We start from the raw sequence: 15689 nt of genomic DNA on the forward strand, positions 1-15689 counted from the left end.
TTCCAGAGATTCACCACTCTCTGAGTGAAAAAAATTATTCTCATCTCGGTTTTAAAGGATTTCCCTCTTATCCTTAAGCTGTGACCCCTTGTCCTGGACTTCCCCAACATCGGGAGCAATCTTCCTGCATCTAGCCTGTCCAACCCCTTAAGAATTTTGTAAGTTTCTATAAGATCCCCTCTCAATCTCCTAAATTCTAGAGAGTATAAACCAAGTCATCCAGTCTTTCTTCATAAGACAGTCCTGACATCCCAGGAATCAGTCTGGTGAACCTTCTCTGCACTCCCTCTATGGCAATAATGTCCTTCCTCAGATTTGGAGACCAAAACTGTACGCAATACTCCAGGTGTGGTCTCACCAAGACCCTGTACAACTGCAGTGGAACCTCCCTGCTCCTATACTCAAATCCTTTTGCTATGAAAGCTAACATACCATTCGCTTTCTTCACTGCCTGCTGCACCTGCATGCCTACTTTCAATGACTGGTGTACCATGACACCCAGGTCTCGCTGCATCTCCCCTTTTCCTATTCGGCCACCATTTAGATAATAGTCTGCTTTCCTGTTTTTGCCACCAAAATGGATAACCTCACATTTATCCACATTATACTGCATCAGCCAAACATTTGCCCACTCACCCAGCCTATCCAAGTCACCTTGCAGTCTCCTAGCATCCTCCTCACAGCTAACACTGCCCCCCAGCTTAGTGTCATCCGCAAACTTGGAGATATTGCCTTCAATTCCCTTATCCAGATCATTAATATATATTGTAAATAGCTGGGGTCCCAGCACTGAGCCTTGCGGTACCCCACTATCACTGCCTGCCATTGTGAAAAGGACCCGTTTACTCCTACTCTTTGCTTCCTGTTTGCCAGCCAGTTCTCTATCCACATCAATACTGAACCCCCAATGCCGTGTGCTTTAAGTTTGTATACTAATCTCTTATGTGGGACCTTGTCGAAAGCCTTCTGGAAGTCCAGATACACCACATCCACTGGTTCTCCCCTATCCACGCTACTAGTTACATCCTCGAAGAATTCTATAAGATTCGTCAGACATGATTTACCTTTTGTAAATCCATGCTGACTTTGTCCAATGATTTCACCACTTTCCAAATGTGCTGCTATCCCATCTTTAATAACTGACTCTAGAAGTTTCCCCACTACCGATGTTAGACTAACTGGTCTGTAATTTCCCGTTTTCTCTCTCCCTCCCTTCTTAAAAAGTGGGGTTACGTTTGCTACCCGCCAATCCTCAGGAACTACTCCAGAATCTAAAGAGTTTTGAAAGATTATTACTAATGCATCCACTATTTCTGGAGCTACTTCCTTAAGTACTCTGGGATGCAGCCTATCTGGCCCTGGGGATTTATCGGCCTTTAATCCATTCAATTTACCCAACACCACTTCCCGGCTAACCTGGATTTCACTCAATTCCTCCAACTCCTTTGACCCACGGTCCCCTGCTATTTCCGGCAGATTATTTATGTCTTCCTTAGTGAAGACAGAACCAACGTAGTTATTCAATTGGTCCGCCATATCCTTGTTCCCCATGATCAACTCACCTGTTTCTGACTGCAAGGGACCTACATTTGTTTTAACTAATCTATTTCTTTTCACACATCTATAAAAACGTTTGCAGTCAGTTTTTATGTTCCCTGCCAGTTTTCTTTCATAATCTATTTTACCTTTCCTAATTAAGCCCTCTGCTGGTCTCTGAATTTCTTCCAGTCCTCCGGTATGCTGCTTTTTCTGGCTAATTTGTACGCATCATCCTTCGCTTTGATACTATCCCTGATTTCCCTTGTTATCCACGGATGCACTACCTTCCCTGATTTATTCTGTTGCCAAACTGGGATGAACAATTTTTGTAGTTTATCCATGCAGTCTTTAAATTTCTTCCATTGCATATCCACCGTCAACCCTTTTAGAATTAATTGCCAGTCAATCTTGGCCAATTCACGTCTCATACCCTCAGTTACCTTTCTTTAAGTTCAGAACCATTGTTTCTGAATTAACAATGTCACTCTCCATCCTAATGAAGAACTCAACCATATTATGGTCACTCTTGCCCAAGGGGGCACGTACAACAAGACTGCTAACTAACCCTTCCTCATTACTCAATGCCCAGTCTAAAATAGCCTGCTCTCTCGTTGGTTCCTCTACATGTTGATTTAGATAACTATCCCGCATACATTCCAAGTACCAAGCCACGTTGTCAATTATGTACAGAGGTGCGAGGAAAATATACACTGGAACATTTTGAATGATATTTAAGATGCACGTTACTGCTACCACCACAGCCGCAGTTTTCTGAGTACAATATTTTGCTCGTAAACTCTGATTACAAATAGTGATAAAACGATCGAAGGTGAAAGTCACCGTTAGCCAGACAGAGCAATCAATCAAATTACAATTTAGAAAAATATGTAGCTTACAAATGTGAGATAAGTTGAGGACAGAATACAAATAATAGGCACCAGACAACTCATAGACAATTACCTCGAAGATCAGAACCATTAAATCGGCTAATGCCATGGATAATTTCGAGAGACCCCGGGAGAGAATGACGATTGCCAACAGGTTAGCTGTAGAAAAGACGAAATTGAAATTACCATATTTTATTGTTCCAGGAGCACTTTAGGTTGACACTTCTTCGTACGAAAATGATTGGATTATGTATCTATATTACAAAAACTAAGATCTTGACCACTTTCTGACTCTGTTTCGTGATTTCTGAAAGAAAGCCGCAACTTACGGCCGTTATTATTGGCCACATCGCTCAGAGTCCCCCTCCGCCAGCTTTGACGGGAGGATTTTTCTCAGCGATGAAAAATCAGAGAGTTATTAATGGGTTTTTTTAAATGTCGCTATTCTCTCTGCAGCCCCCGCTGGCGGCAGGGGGGAGGAACTATAAAACCTGGAAGTGTTGCCTCAAAAAGGCTGTCAATATCATCAAACCATCCTGGCCACACACTCATTTCCCTGCTACCAGGTAGAAGGTACAGGAGCCTGAAGACTATAACAACCAGGTTCAGTAATAGCTACTTCCCCACAGCCATCAGGCTAATAAACCTGGCTCGGACAAAACTCTGATTATTAATAACCAATGATCTGTTATTTGCACTTCATCAGTTTATTTGTTCATGTGCGTATATACTTATATTACGGCACATGGACACACTGATCTGATTTGTAGTAAATGCCTACTATGTTCTGAGTGCTGAAGCGAAGGAATAATGTAATTGTCCTATCAGGGACACTTGATAATAAACTCACTTGAACTTGAACTTGTCTGCCTCACTCAGTCTCTGCGAGATGGAGGAAGCGAGAGGGTCACGGCTCTCTGAGCTGCGAATAACAATGAACGCACGTCTACTCGACGGTGAGTCCCCTCGATGTGGTTGTAAAACGTTTTCCAAAATTGTTTGTCCTGGCTTTTAAAAACATGTGTTCAGAAAATGTATCGGTTGTAAAGTGTTTGCCAAATTGTTTGGCTTGGCTTCTAAAAACATGTTTTCAGAAAACGTATTGGTTGTAAAGTTTTTAGCAAATTGTTTGTCTTGGCTTTTAAAATGGTTGCAACTTTTTTTCAGATGGATAAAGCGTGAATAACTATTTTATTAAGTCAGGACTGTGTTTAATTGCAAAATTGGCGCTCAATCCGTGACTTCCGGGTGGGGGGGGGGTGATAGACCATTTACATCTGAACACAGGGGTAAAAGGTAAGGCTTCTTCAGGACTGACGTGTCTGCATCCGAAAGGGTTGGAGTCAGCAGGATAGAGGGATAGAGGTACCGAGGGTGAAATGCTATGGGGCAGTGATGTGGGCTGGGGCAGTGATGTGGGCTGGGACAGTAGGGGCAATGAGGGGTAGCGTAAAGTTGGTGCCATTACTGTGGTAGTAGGAGAAGCGGGGCCCAGGAGATTCTGCAGGGGAGTCAGTCAACGTGATGTTGTCGGAGCTGACAAGGTGGAGCCCCCGCAGTGACCAGAGGAGGGAACCGGGATCAGCTGACGCTTCCCGCCAGTTGCTGGATCCGCAGAGTCTAGGATCCGCTGAGTCAATTGCTGCCTCACGTCGACAGACGGTTTGCAGGCAAGGGTCGGCGGTGAGCGAGGCAGGCACGGCATGGGAGCGGCGGAGAAATGACTGACTGGTACTTCGTCGATGTCAGGAGGCCCGGCCTGGAACCGGCCGGATACTGGGTAAGATTGGGGGGGGGGGGGGGGGGTGGGGGTCAAAAAAGGATTCCAAAAGGTTCTGCATGGTAGGCTGCTCTGGAAGATTAGATCGCATGGGATCGAAGGAGTGATAGCTGAATGGATAGCAAATTTGCGACATGGGAGGAAGAAGTGAGTGATGATGGAAGGTTAGTTCTGAGGCTAGAGGACTGTGACCAGTGGTGTGCCTCAGGTTTCGGTGTTGGGCCCGTTACTGTTTGTCATCTACATCAATGATTTGAATTAGAATATCCCGGGAAAGATTAGGAAGTTTGCTGATGTATGACATAAATTGTTTGGTTTGCAGATAGTGACGTTGGTTGTGAAATATTTCAGCAGGATCTGGATCGATTAGCCTAGTGGGCTGAGGAATGGTTGATGGCATTTAATACAGACAAGTGTGTGCTGTTGCATGTTGGGAGTCTAACAAGGGCAGTACCTGCACAGTGAATGGTAGTCCTCTGGGGAGTGTTGGAGAGCAGAGGGATCTAGGAGTGCAGGTGCATGGTTACTTGAAGGTCGAGTCGCAGGTACATAAGGTGGTCAAAAAGCCTTTTGGCACTTTTGCCTTCATCAGTCACAGTATTGAGTATAGAAGTTGGGACGCCAGGTTGTAGTCGTATGAAACGCTGGTGATACCGCATTTAGAATATTGTGTTCAGTTCTGGGAACGATGTTATAGGAATATATTGTCAAGCTTGAAGATCAAGCGGAAATGATTTAATAAGAATCTGAGGCGTAACGTTTTCACACAAAGGGTGGTGTGTGGATGGAGAAAGCTGCCAGATGACGTAGTTCAGACTGGGACTATCCAAACGTATATGAAACAGTTGGACAGGTACATGGATAGGACTGATTTTGAGGGATTTGGACCATACACAGGCACGTGGGCGTAGAGTAGCTGGGACGTGTGGGCAAGTTGGGCGAAAAGGCCCTTTTACACATTGTATCACTCTATGACTTTATGATAAGGAACGGCAGACTAAGTGGTGGTGGTGGCCGGTGGAGGCGACATCTTCGTGGTAGCGGTCTCGGAATGAGACTAGATCGATGTTATCCCTCAGTCTCGTCTAATCTCTACACATTAGGGACAATTTTCAGACATCAATATCCTACAAAATTCACAAATCTGTCGAACTTGTTTACAATGTGTAAGGAAACCGGGATGCAAACTGCATTCAGACAGCACTCCTTGTCAGTTTCCAACCCGGGCATCTGGCGCTGTAAGCCAACAACTCTATCACCGTGCCACCAAATGTCGCCTTGATCTTGGTGAGAGTGAAATTTATTCATTCAGAACATATTGTATGTCAGGAAGTTACTGTGTCTGAGAAGGGTCCTGACCCGAAACGTTATCTATTTATAGATAGTCACAAAATGCTGCATTAACCCAGCTGATCAGCAGCACCTCTGGAAAACATGGATAGGCTACTTTTCGGGGCAAACCCGGTTTTCAAGAGGTTTTCATAACAAGGGGATTTCAGTATAGGAGTAAAGAGGTTCTTCTGCAGTTGTATAGGGCTCTGGTGAGACCACGTCTGGAGTAGTGTGTACAGTTTTGGTCTCCTAATTTGAGGAAGGACATTCCTGTTATCGAGGCAATGCAGCGTAGGTTCACGAGATTGATCCCTGGGATGGCAACACTGTCATATGAGGAAACATTGAATATACAAGGCTTGTATTCACTGGAGTTTAGAAGGATGAGGGCGGGATTTCATAGAAACTTAAATAATTATAAAAGGACTGGACAAGCTAGATGCAGGAAAAATGTTCCCAAATATTGGGCGAGTCCAGAACGAGGGGCCACAGTCCTAGAATAAAGGGGAGGTCATTGAAAACTGCGGTGAGAAAAACCCTTTCACCCAGATAGTTGTGAATTTATGGAATTCCGTGCCATAGAGGGCAGTGGAGGCCAACTCACTGGATGGATTTAAGAGAGTGTTAGATAGATCTCCAGGGGCAAGTGGAGTCAAGGGACATGGGGGGAAGGCAGGCACGGGTTATTGATTGGGGACGATCAGCCATGATCACCATGAAGGGCTCGAAGGGCCGAATGGTATCCTCCTGCACATATTTTGTATGTTTCCATGTTTCTATGTAAAACCCTTATTTATTTTGATATCACCTACATATTTTTTCGATGGATGCTGCCCGACCCGGTGAATCTCTTCAACATTGTGTGTCAATCTTCGGTATATACCGTCTGCTGTAATTTATTGCTATTACGTCAGCTATCTATGTTCTCCAGAGATGCTGTCTGACCCGCAGAGGTACGCCAGCATATTATGAATTCTTTAACTAAACGAACATCTGCAGGTACTTGGGTTAAAGTACAGTAAATTATAATTAGTTGCAGATTCTAGCAAGATATCTATCCTGATAATTGCTATGTTGCATTACGTATTGTAGTTGACAGACAATGCCGTAATTATGTAATGACAGCCTTGTCTGCCTGTAGACGATGCACCTGCAAACTCATCCTGACGATCATGTCCACTGATGCTGTGTGGATTTCGCATGTTCTTCCTACCACCGCGGGGATTTATCCCGTGGGCACCAGATTCCCTCCACATCCCAACGACGCTATTAGTTGAGGGAGTAACTTACCTCTATGATCCGGCCCTGATTACTGGGTCAGCGGTCATTTGAGTGCAACTCGAAGCGATAAATTGATGTGTAGGAAGGAACTGCAGATGCTGGATTAAACTGAAGATAGACACACAAAACTGCAGTAACTCAGCGGGACAGGCAGGATCTCCGGAGAGATGCAACGGATGACCTTTCGGGTCGAGACCTTTCTTCAGACAGGATCTCGACCCGAAACGTCACCCATTCCTTCTCCCCTGCGATGTTGCCTGTCGCAATGAGTTACGCCAGCTTTTAGTCTCTATCTTTGGATACATTGAATCGGCGTACAGAGGTTCAATTGACTGAAGGGGGTATCCTGATGGTCGGCATTGACTGCATGGTAGGAACGGCCGCTCGGACAGTAAGATGTAATAACACCGTGTAGAAGACGTAATTTCTAAAGGATTTTCAGATTTACCGAGACATTTAAGACACTTTATTGAATTGCAAAATAAAATGAATGGGCACTTAATAACTTGTTTTAAATTCCTCCCTGAATTTGTTATGGGACAACACATTAATAAAGTGTTGGTGCAAGCACTCAGAGCTCTCTGCATATGTTTGTAGTTTGTTTGGTTGTTTGTTTGTTTGTCTTTTTGCACAAAGTCCGCGAGCATTGCCACTTTTCTTTTCACTGCACATCTCGTATGTGTATGTGACGAATACATTTGACTTGACTTGATATATCCAGACAGTTCTGCAATGGTCAATGGGTCGTTGTAATCTGATCCTAAAAATTGACGCCTAGGAAATTTACACTCATGAAACACACGAAGGTCACCATCCACAGTGGTACGAAGTTAGCGGATATGGCCAGCAACAGAATGGTGGACTTCCTTCGGTTCTCAACCTCTTGATCCGCGCCGCTCTCGGCCTTTTTCTCCAGTCGGGGAACGCTCCTTATTCTATTAGCGTGTATAATGTGTTTGTTTGCCAGCGCGTTGAGGAGAATAATCAGCAAGTCATTGTGCAATTATTCAGTGCAATTATTTGCTCGTAAATTCTGATTACACATAGTGACAAATCGATCGAGCGTAAAAGTCACTGTTAGCCAGACAGAGCAATCAATATGGATACAATGACAGAAAATACGAAGCCCACATCCCCAATTAAGTGCTGTAGGGAGATGATGGGGTCTGAGACAGGATGGGTTATGAGGTGTAGTGTAAAGGACCTGTCCCACTTGGGCGCCATTTGCGCGTCACGCAGATGGCGCGCGAAGATTTTGTACATTCCAAAATCCTGTGGAGCCGCGCGCGACCGCACGTCACTGCCTAAGTGACCACGCACCATGCGCGTGTAATGCACACCAGGTAAATGATGTCGCATAAATGACGCGCAAATTACGCCTAAGTGGGCCACGCCCTTAAAGGTGGTCCCATTACTGACGTTCCCTGTTGGCAGTTTTAGCAGCGGGCCACATGAGATTCAGCAGGAGAGTCAGTCAGCGAGATGTTGTTGGGTGCGACAGCGTGGAGCCCCTGTAGCGAATAGAAGCTGGAACAGGGATGAGCTGATGCTTACCGGCAGAGGCAACGGCTGCCGCCCGTCGGCAGACGTAATTTAGGCAAGGGTCGTCGGTGACGTTGTCTGGCACAACATGGGAGCGATGGACGAATGTTTGTGGGCCATCATTGCGTCGATGTCAGGAGGCCCGGCGTGGAACCGGCCCGGGGTGACTGTGAAGAGGGGGAGGTTCGGCTAAGAAGCGGCTGACCAGGGAGCGGTGAAGGCGATATCGTCGTGATGTTGGCCACGGAGTGAGATTAGATCATGTTATCCCACTTTCTCGTCCAATACCTACACACTAGGGGCAATTATCTGACGGCAATATCTTACAAAATGCACAAATCTATCGAATGTGTGAGGAAACCGAGATGCAAACTCCATACAGACAGCATTTCTTGTCAGAATCGAACCAGGGCATCTGGCGCTGTGAGCCAACTACTCCACCGCCGTGCCGCCAAATATCGACTTGACATTGACATTGGTTCGTTGCGATCAAACTGTAAGTTAGGGACGACAGATGGCGCAATGGGCTAAGTGTTCGGCTGGCAACCGGAAGGTAGCCGGTTAGAATCCCGCTTGGAGTGCATACTATCGTTGTGTCCTTGGGCAAGACACTTCACCCACCTTTGCCTGTGTGTGAGTGTGTGTGAGTTATTGGTGGTGGTCGGAGGGGCCGTAGGCGCAGATTGGCAGCCACGCTACCGTCAGTCTGCCCCAGGGCAGCTGTGGCTACAGAAGTAGCTTACCACCACCGAGTGTGACTGAGGAGTGAATGAATAATGCGATGTAAAGCGCCTTGAGTATTAGAAAGGCGCTATATAAATCCCATCCATTATTATTATTAAGTCAGGAGTTACTGTGTCTGAGAAGGGTTCCGACCGAAAACGTCACCTGTTTATAGATAGTCACAAAATGCTGGATTAATGCAGCTGCTCAGCAGCACAACTCGAGAAATGGAGAGGCGGCTTTTCGGGTAGGAAACCATATTCAGTCTGAAGGAGCTTTCTGACCAAAAATGTCACCTATATGTTACCGAGAGATTCTGCCCGACCTGGTGAATTTCTTCAATATATTGTGTCAATCGTCAGTATTAACCATCTTATAACCATATAAAATTACAGCACGGAAACAGGCCATCTCGGCCCTTCTAGTCCGTGCCGAACACTTATTCTCCCCTAGTCCCATCTACCTGCACTCAGATGATAACCCTCCATTCCTTTCCCGTCCATATACCTGTCCAATTTATTTTTAAATGATAACATCGAACTTGCCTCCACCACTTCCACTGGAAGTTCATTCCACACAGCCACCACTCTCTGAGTAAAGAAGTTCCCCCTCATGTTACCCCTAAACTTATGTCCCTTAATTCTCAAACCATGTCCTCTTGTTTGAATTTTCCCTACTCTCAATGGAAAAAGCTTATCCACGTCAACTCTGTCTATCCCTCTCATCATTTTAAATACTCTATCAAGTCCCCCCTTAACCTTCTGCGCTCCAAAGAATAAAGACCTAACTTGTTCAACCTTTCTCTGTAACTTAGTTGCTGAAACCCGGGCAACATTCTAGAAAATCTCCTCTGTACTCTCTCTAATTTGTTGACATCTTTCCTATAATTTGGCGACCAAAATTGTACACCATACTCCAGAATTGACCTCACCAATGCCATGTACAATTTTAACATTACCTCCCAACTTCTATACTCAATGCTCTGATTTATAAAGGCCAGTTCCTTGTTAGTTCGTTAGCTTTCGATGTTCCCCAGTTTCGCTTCCTGACCAACAGATGGTGTTACAGCATATTGTGCATTCTATACGTAAACGGATATCTGCAGGCACTTGGGTTAAAGTACAGTAGCTTATCTGTTACTGAACACATCCGTTTTTTAACCAATAATAAATCTCCAAAGATATATCGCCTGATAATTGCTATGCTGGATCACGTATTGGGGTTAACAGACAATGTCATACTTCTGTAATGACCGCCATATTTGCCTGTAGATGAAGCACCTGCAGATACCTCCTCCGATCCTGCCCTCTAATGTCGCGTGGATTTCGCATGGTGTTCCTGCCGCCGCTGGGATTGCTCTGATAAACTCCAGTTCCCTTTCCCGTCCCAACGATGGAATTGGTTGACAGAGTACATTGACTCCATGATCCTGTTGTTGCATTAATGATCATTTGAGTGCAATTCAAAGGGATACATTCAAAGGGCGTGCGTGGGGGAAATTGACTGAAGGGATTATCCTGTCGTTCTGCATTGGCTGGATGGTCAAGAACGGCCGCTCGCACACTAAGATGCAATTACACAATGTAACAGAAGTAAAGATAATTACTAAAGGAATTTTCGGATTAACCCGTGACATTAAAGACACTTTATTGAATTGGAAAATAAAACAAATGGGCTCTTAATCACATATTTAAATTCCTCCCTGAATTTATTCTGAGACACCCCATAAATAAAAGTGTTGGTGCAAGCACTGAGGGCTCTCAGCATGTATCCGGACTGTTCTGCAATGGTGAATGGGTCGTTGTAATCTGACCCGAAAAGATGAACGTCTAGGAAGTTTACAATCATGAAACACACGAAGGTCACCATCCACAGTATTATGAAGTTACCGGATATGGCCAGCAAGAGAATGATGGACTTCCTTCGGTTCTCCACCTCTTGATCTGCACCGCTCTCGGCATTTTTCTCCCGCCGGAGACCGCTCCGTACTCTATTGGAGTGTATAATGTGTTTGATTGTCAGGGCGTTGAGGAACATAATCAGTAAAATAGGTACAACTGGGGTTAAAATGGTATCGATCACTGAATATACTGCCCCTATCGGTGTGGTGTAGACATCTGATGGTACCCAACAGTACCAAGCCACGTTGTCAATTATGTGCAGAGGTGCGAGGAAAATATACACTGGAACATTTTGAATAATACTTAATATACACGTTACTGTTATCACCACAGCTGCAGTTTTCTCCGTGCAATATTTAGCTCGTAAACTCTGATTACAAATAGTGATAAATCGATCGAAGGTGAACGTCACCGTTAGCCAGACAGAGCAATCAATGGAAATACAATTAAACAAAATACGTAGTTTACAAATGTGAGATAAGTTGAGGAAAGAATATGGAAAATAGGCGCCAGACAACTCCGTGAGAATTACCTCGAAGATCAGAACCATTAAATCGGCTTCGGCCATGGATACCAGGTAGAGGGTGATACATTTCGAGAGAACACACTTTCCCCGGGTGAGAATGATGATTGCCAACAGGTTAGCTGTAGGAAAGACGAAATTGAAATGACCATATTTTATTGTTCCAGGAGCACTTTAGTTTGACACTTCTTCGTACGAAAGTGATTGGATTATGTATCTATACTACTTAAACTAAGATCTTGACCACTTTCTGACTTTCTCTTTCGTGATTTCTGAAAGTACGCCGCAACTTACGGCCGTTATTATTGGCCACATCGCTCAGTCCTCCTCCGCCAGATTTGACGGGAGGATTTTTCCCATCGATGAAAAATCATAGAGTTATTAATGGGTTTTTTTTAATGTCGCTATTCTCTCTGCAGCCCCCGCTGGCGGCAGCGGGGAGGATCTATAAAACCTGGAAGTGCTGCCTCAAAAAGGCTGGCAGTATCACCAAAGACACACACCATTCTGGCCACACACTCATTTCCCTGCTACCAGGTAGAAGGTACAGGAGCCTGAAGACTGCAACAACCAGGTTCAGGAATAGCTACTTACCCACAGCCATGAGGCTATTAAACCTGGCTCGGACAAAACTCTGATTATTAACAACCAATTGTCTGTTATTTGCACTTCATCAGTTTATTTGTACATGTGCGTATATACTTATGTTACGGTATATGGACACACTGATCCGTTTTGTAGTAAATGCCTACTTTGTTCTGTGTGCTGAAGCAAAGCAAGAATTTCATTGTCCTATCAGGGACACTTGACAATAAACTCACTTGAACTTCAACTTGAACTTGTCGTGCCTCACTCAGTCTTTGCGAGATGGGGGACGCGAGAGAGTCTCTGAGCTGCGAACAACACTGAACGCACGTCTACTCAACGGTGAGTCCCTTCGATGTGGTTGTAAAACGTTTGCCAAATTGTTTGCCTTGTCTTTTAAAATGGTTGCAACTCTTTTCAAATGGATAAAGCGTGAATAAACATTTTATTAGATCAGGACTGTGTTTAATTGCAAAATTTGCGCACATTCCGTGACTGTGTGTGTGTGTGTGTGTGTGTGTGTGTGTGAGACTGTGTGTGTGAGAGAGTCTGTGTGATTCTGGGTGTGTGAGTGTGTGTGTGAGTCTGTGTGTGAGTATGTGAGTGTGTGTGTCTGGGTGTGTGTGACTGAGTATGTGTGTGAATGTGTGAGTCAGTGTGAGCCTGTGTGTGAGTGAGTGTGTGTGAGTGAGAGTGTGTGAGTCTGTGTGTGTGTGAGAGAGTTATAGTCTGTGGGTGGCTGTGTGAGTGTGTGAGTAAGTGAGTCTGTGTGTGTCTGTGTGTGTCAGTGTGTGTGTGTGTGTGTGTGTGTGTGTGTGTGTGTGTGTGTGTGTATGTGAGAGAGAGAGAGAGAGAGAGAGAGAGAGAGAGAGAGAGAGCGAGAGAGAGAGAGAGAGAGAGATAGAGAGAGAGAGAGAGAGAGAGAGAGAGAGAGAGAGAGAGAGAGAGAGAGAGAGAGAGAGAGAGAGAGAGAGAGAGAGAGAGAGAGAAGATAGAGCGAGATAGCTACTCATGGTGAGCATCTATCTCCTCTTCAGTATCTCGCTAGATCATTCCTCTCTCTTAGAGAGAGGGGGAGTCTGTGTGTGTGTGTGAGAGACATCTATCCTACTTCAGAATTCCAAAAGTGAAGAGAAATGAAGGTAAAGAGAAGCGAGAGCTGAAGGGACAATAACAGCTAAAGTGCTTGGCGAACATTGGCCGTGCAGATATCGAGTGAAAATATTGGGAATTATCGTCTTTGCTCACTGCATTTCATCAACAGTAAGGCATTATTTGTATTTTTTTCTTGATTCCTTTGGTATCTAAAAAGTTTCAGATCGCCCATGATACTGAAGTGTTTTTTTACATGCAAAAAGTAAACGCCCTGACTTCCTAAGTGTTCCGGCCGTTCATTTATTCCAAGAGCTATGTGATGGAGCCCAGGATAGACACCAAATGCTGGAGCAACTCAGCGGGACAGGCAGGAACCCTGGATAGAAGGAATCGGTGACGACTCGGGACAACACCTTTCCTCAGACTGAGCAAGATTCAGAGCAGGAAGAAAGGTTCGATCCGAGGTATCATCCATTCATTCTATCCTGGGATGCCCCCTCTCCCGCTGAGTTGCTCTAGCATGTTGTCTCTATCTCCGGTGTAAACCATAATCTACAAACCCGGGACTAATTATTCTGGGCCACACGAGAGACTGCAGATCGAAGTACGGGGCTGCAGATCGGACCTTGAGCAAAGTACAAAGTGCTGGATGGACTCAACGGGCTGGGAGCTTTTGTGTGGGGAAATAGAGAGACGATGTTTCGGTCTGGACACTTCTTCAAACGAATTATTTTTTATCCGTGTAGTTTTGTTTAGAGATAGAGCGCGGAAACAAGTCCTTCCGCCAAAAGAGTCGACGCCGACCAGCGATTCCCACACTTTGACACTATCCTACACACACACTGGGGTCGATTTACAATTTTACCAAGGGAATGAACCTACGAACCTGTATGTCTTTGGGGTGTGAACTGAAACCCGTGCTCCCTGGGAAAACCCACGCCGTTCACGGAAAGAACGCAGAAACACCGTATAGACAGCAGCCGTAGTTAGGATCGAACCAGGGTCTGCGGCATGGTAAGGCAGTAGCTAACCATTGCGTCTTCGTGCCACCTTTATCGGAAAACTGAAATGGGCTGACGAGGAATGGGATTACATTTCCCCTGAAGATTTAGTGGGCATTTCAGTCCGTCTAGTCTATGCCGTCTCAAAGCGCAATACCGATTAGTCACGAATTTTCCTCATGATATTCTCCTCGCAATTTCCTTCACCTCTTACTGATCCTCCCAGTCTGCTGCATGCAATACGCAATTTCTAGTGCGTAGTAACCAACCGACTGCTGAAATATTTGGCATTTCAGAGGAAACCACAGCGCGGAGATAAATCCGCGTGGTTACGTAGAGAATTGATGAACTCCACACAAACAGGTTCAGAGGTCGAAATTGACCCAGACAACCTCCCGCTGTCCAGCCGCAGTTCCCCTGATATACATTTCCCAGTCCTAAATATCGCTGGCATTATAAATCATGTTCGACGGGAAATCATACCTGCTTAGAGATCACCCGTTTAGAGATTCTGCGAAACTGCTAATGTTACCTTGAATCCCTTCATGTAAATCATTGATGTATAGTCTGCTCCTCAGCACCGAGCCGTGCGGTGCCCCACGAATCATTGCCTGCCATTCTTAAAGGGAAACGTTAGTCCCTACTCTTTGTTACCTGTCTGCCAAACAATGTTCTCTCCATGTCAGCACTCTACCCCCAATGCCACGTGTCCTGATTTTGCCCACTAATCTCCTATGTGGGACTTTATCAAATGCTTTCTGAAAGCCCAGGTACACTACATCCGCTGGCACTCCCTTTTACATTTTCCTAGTTACATCCTGAAAAAAAAACACAGAATGAATTTCTGGACCAGACCCTTCTTCAGACTAAAAGCATCATCAATGCCACTGCTGCATCTCCCTCCGTCACCACCACTATCAGTGCAACCCAGGAACACACCGCCCTCTGTGTAAAAAAACCTGCTCGGCGCGTCCCCTTTAGACTTTGTCCTTCTCATTCCAAACCTGTGTCCTCTAGTCTTTGTCTCCCACGGTGAATGTAAGGCGGTATTTAGAACAAGCTATTGGGACATGGAATTAAGTTTCGATCTAATTGCCCGCTCTGCCGCCTGTCGTTACTTCACCCCGGAGATGTTGAGATACAGTCACAGGCATAAGAGCGAGAAGCAATGAATACATTCGGGGATCACGAAGTTGTAATGGGAGTTTTTAATTGTCACTCGCACTGGTTTCTAGACTAAGATATCATATTTGGCGGAGATGCAGTCTCGCGACTCCGGTTCGATCGGGACCTCGGGTGCTCAGTTATTCCTTCTTCCTGTGACTGTGCGGTAGCTTACGGTTCTCCGGTTTCTTCCTACATTCCAACGACGTGCGGCTTGGTACGTTAATTGGCTTCTGTAAATTTGCGCTGATATGTAGGACAGAACGCGCGCACTCGGTGGGGCTGAGGGCGTGTTTCCACTCTGTACGAAGCACGATGCACGCTATTTTCGCTCGT

At 45.3% G+C, this 15689-nt stretch overlaps 1 long non-coding RNA gene across 1 annotated transcript; it reads right to left on the minus strand.

Annotated features, from left to right (window-relative positions):
• Nucleotides 1-687: 687 nt before the first annotated feature.
• Nucleotides 688-14881, minus strand: LOC116969153. The gene is made up of 3 exons (XR_004410649.1): nt 14710-14881; nt 13903-13904; nt 688-718 (listed from the first exon to the last, which is right to left on the minus strand). It is a non-coding gene; the product is annotated as an uncharacterized LOC116969153 (long non-coding RNA).
• Between the last annotated feature and the right edge of the window lie 808 nt (nt 14882-15689).

This window comes from Amblyraja radiata, unplaced genomic scaffold (genome assembly GCF_010909765.2).
Source record: "Amblyraja radiata isolate CabotCenter1 unplaced genomic scaffold, sAmbRad1.1.pri S111, whole genome shotgun sequence".
NCBI lineage: Eukaryota > Metazoa > Chordata > Chondrichthyes > Rajiformes > Rajidae > Amblyraja > Amblyraja radiata.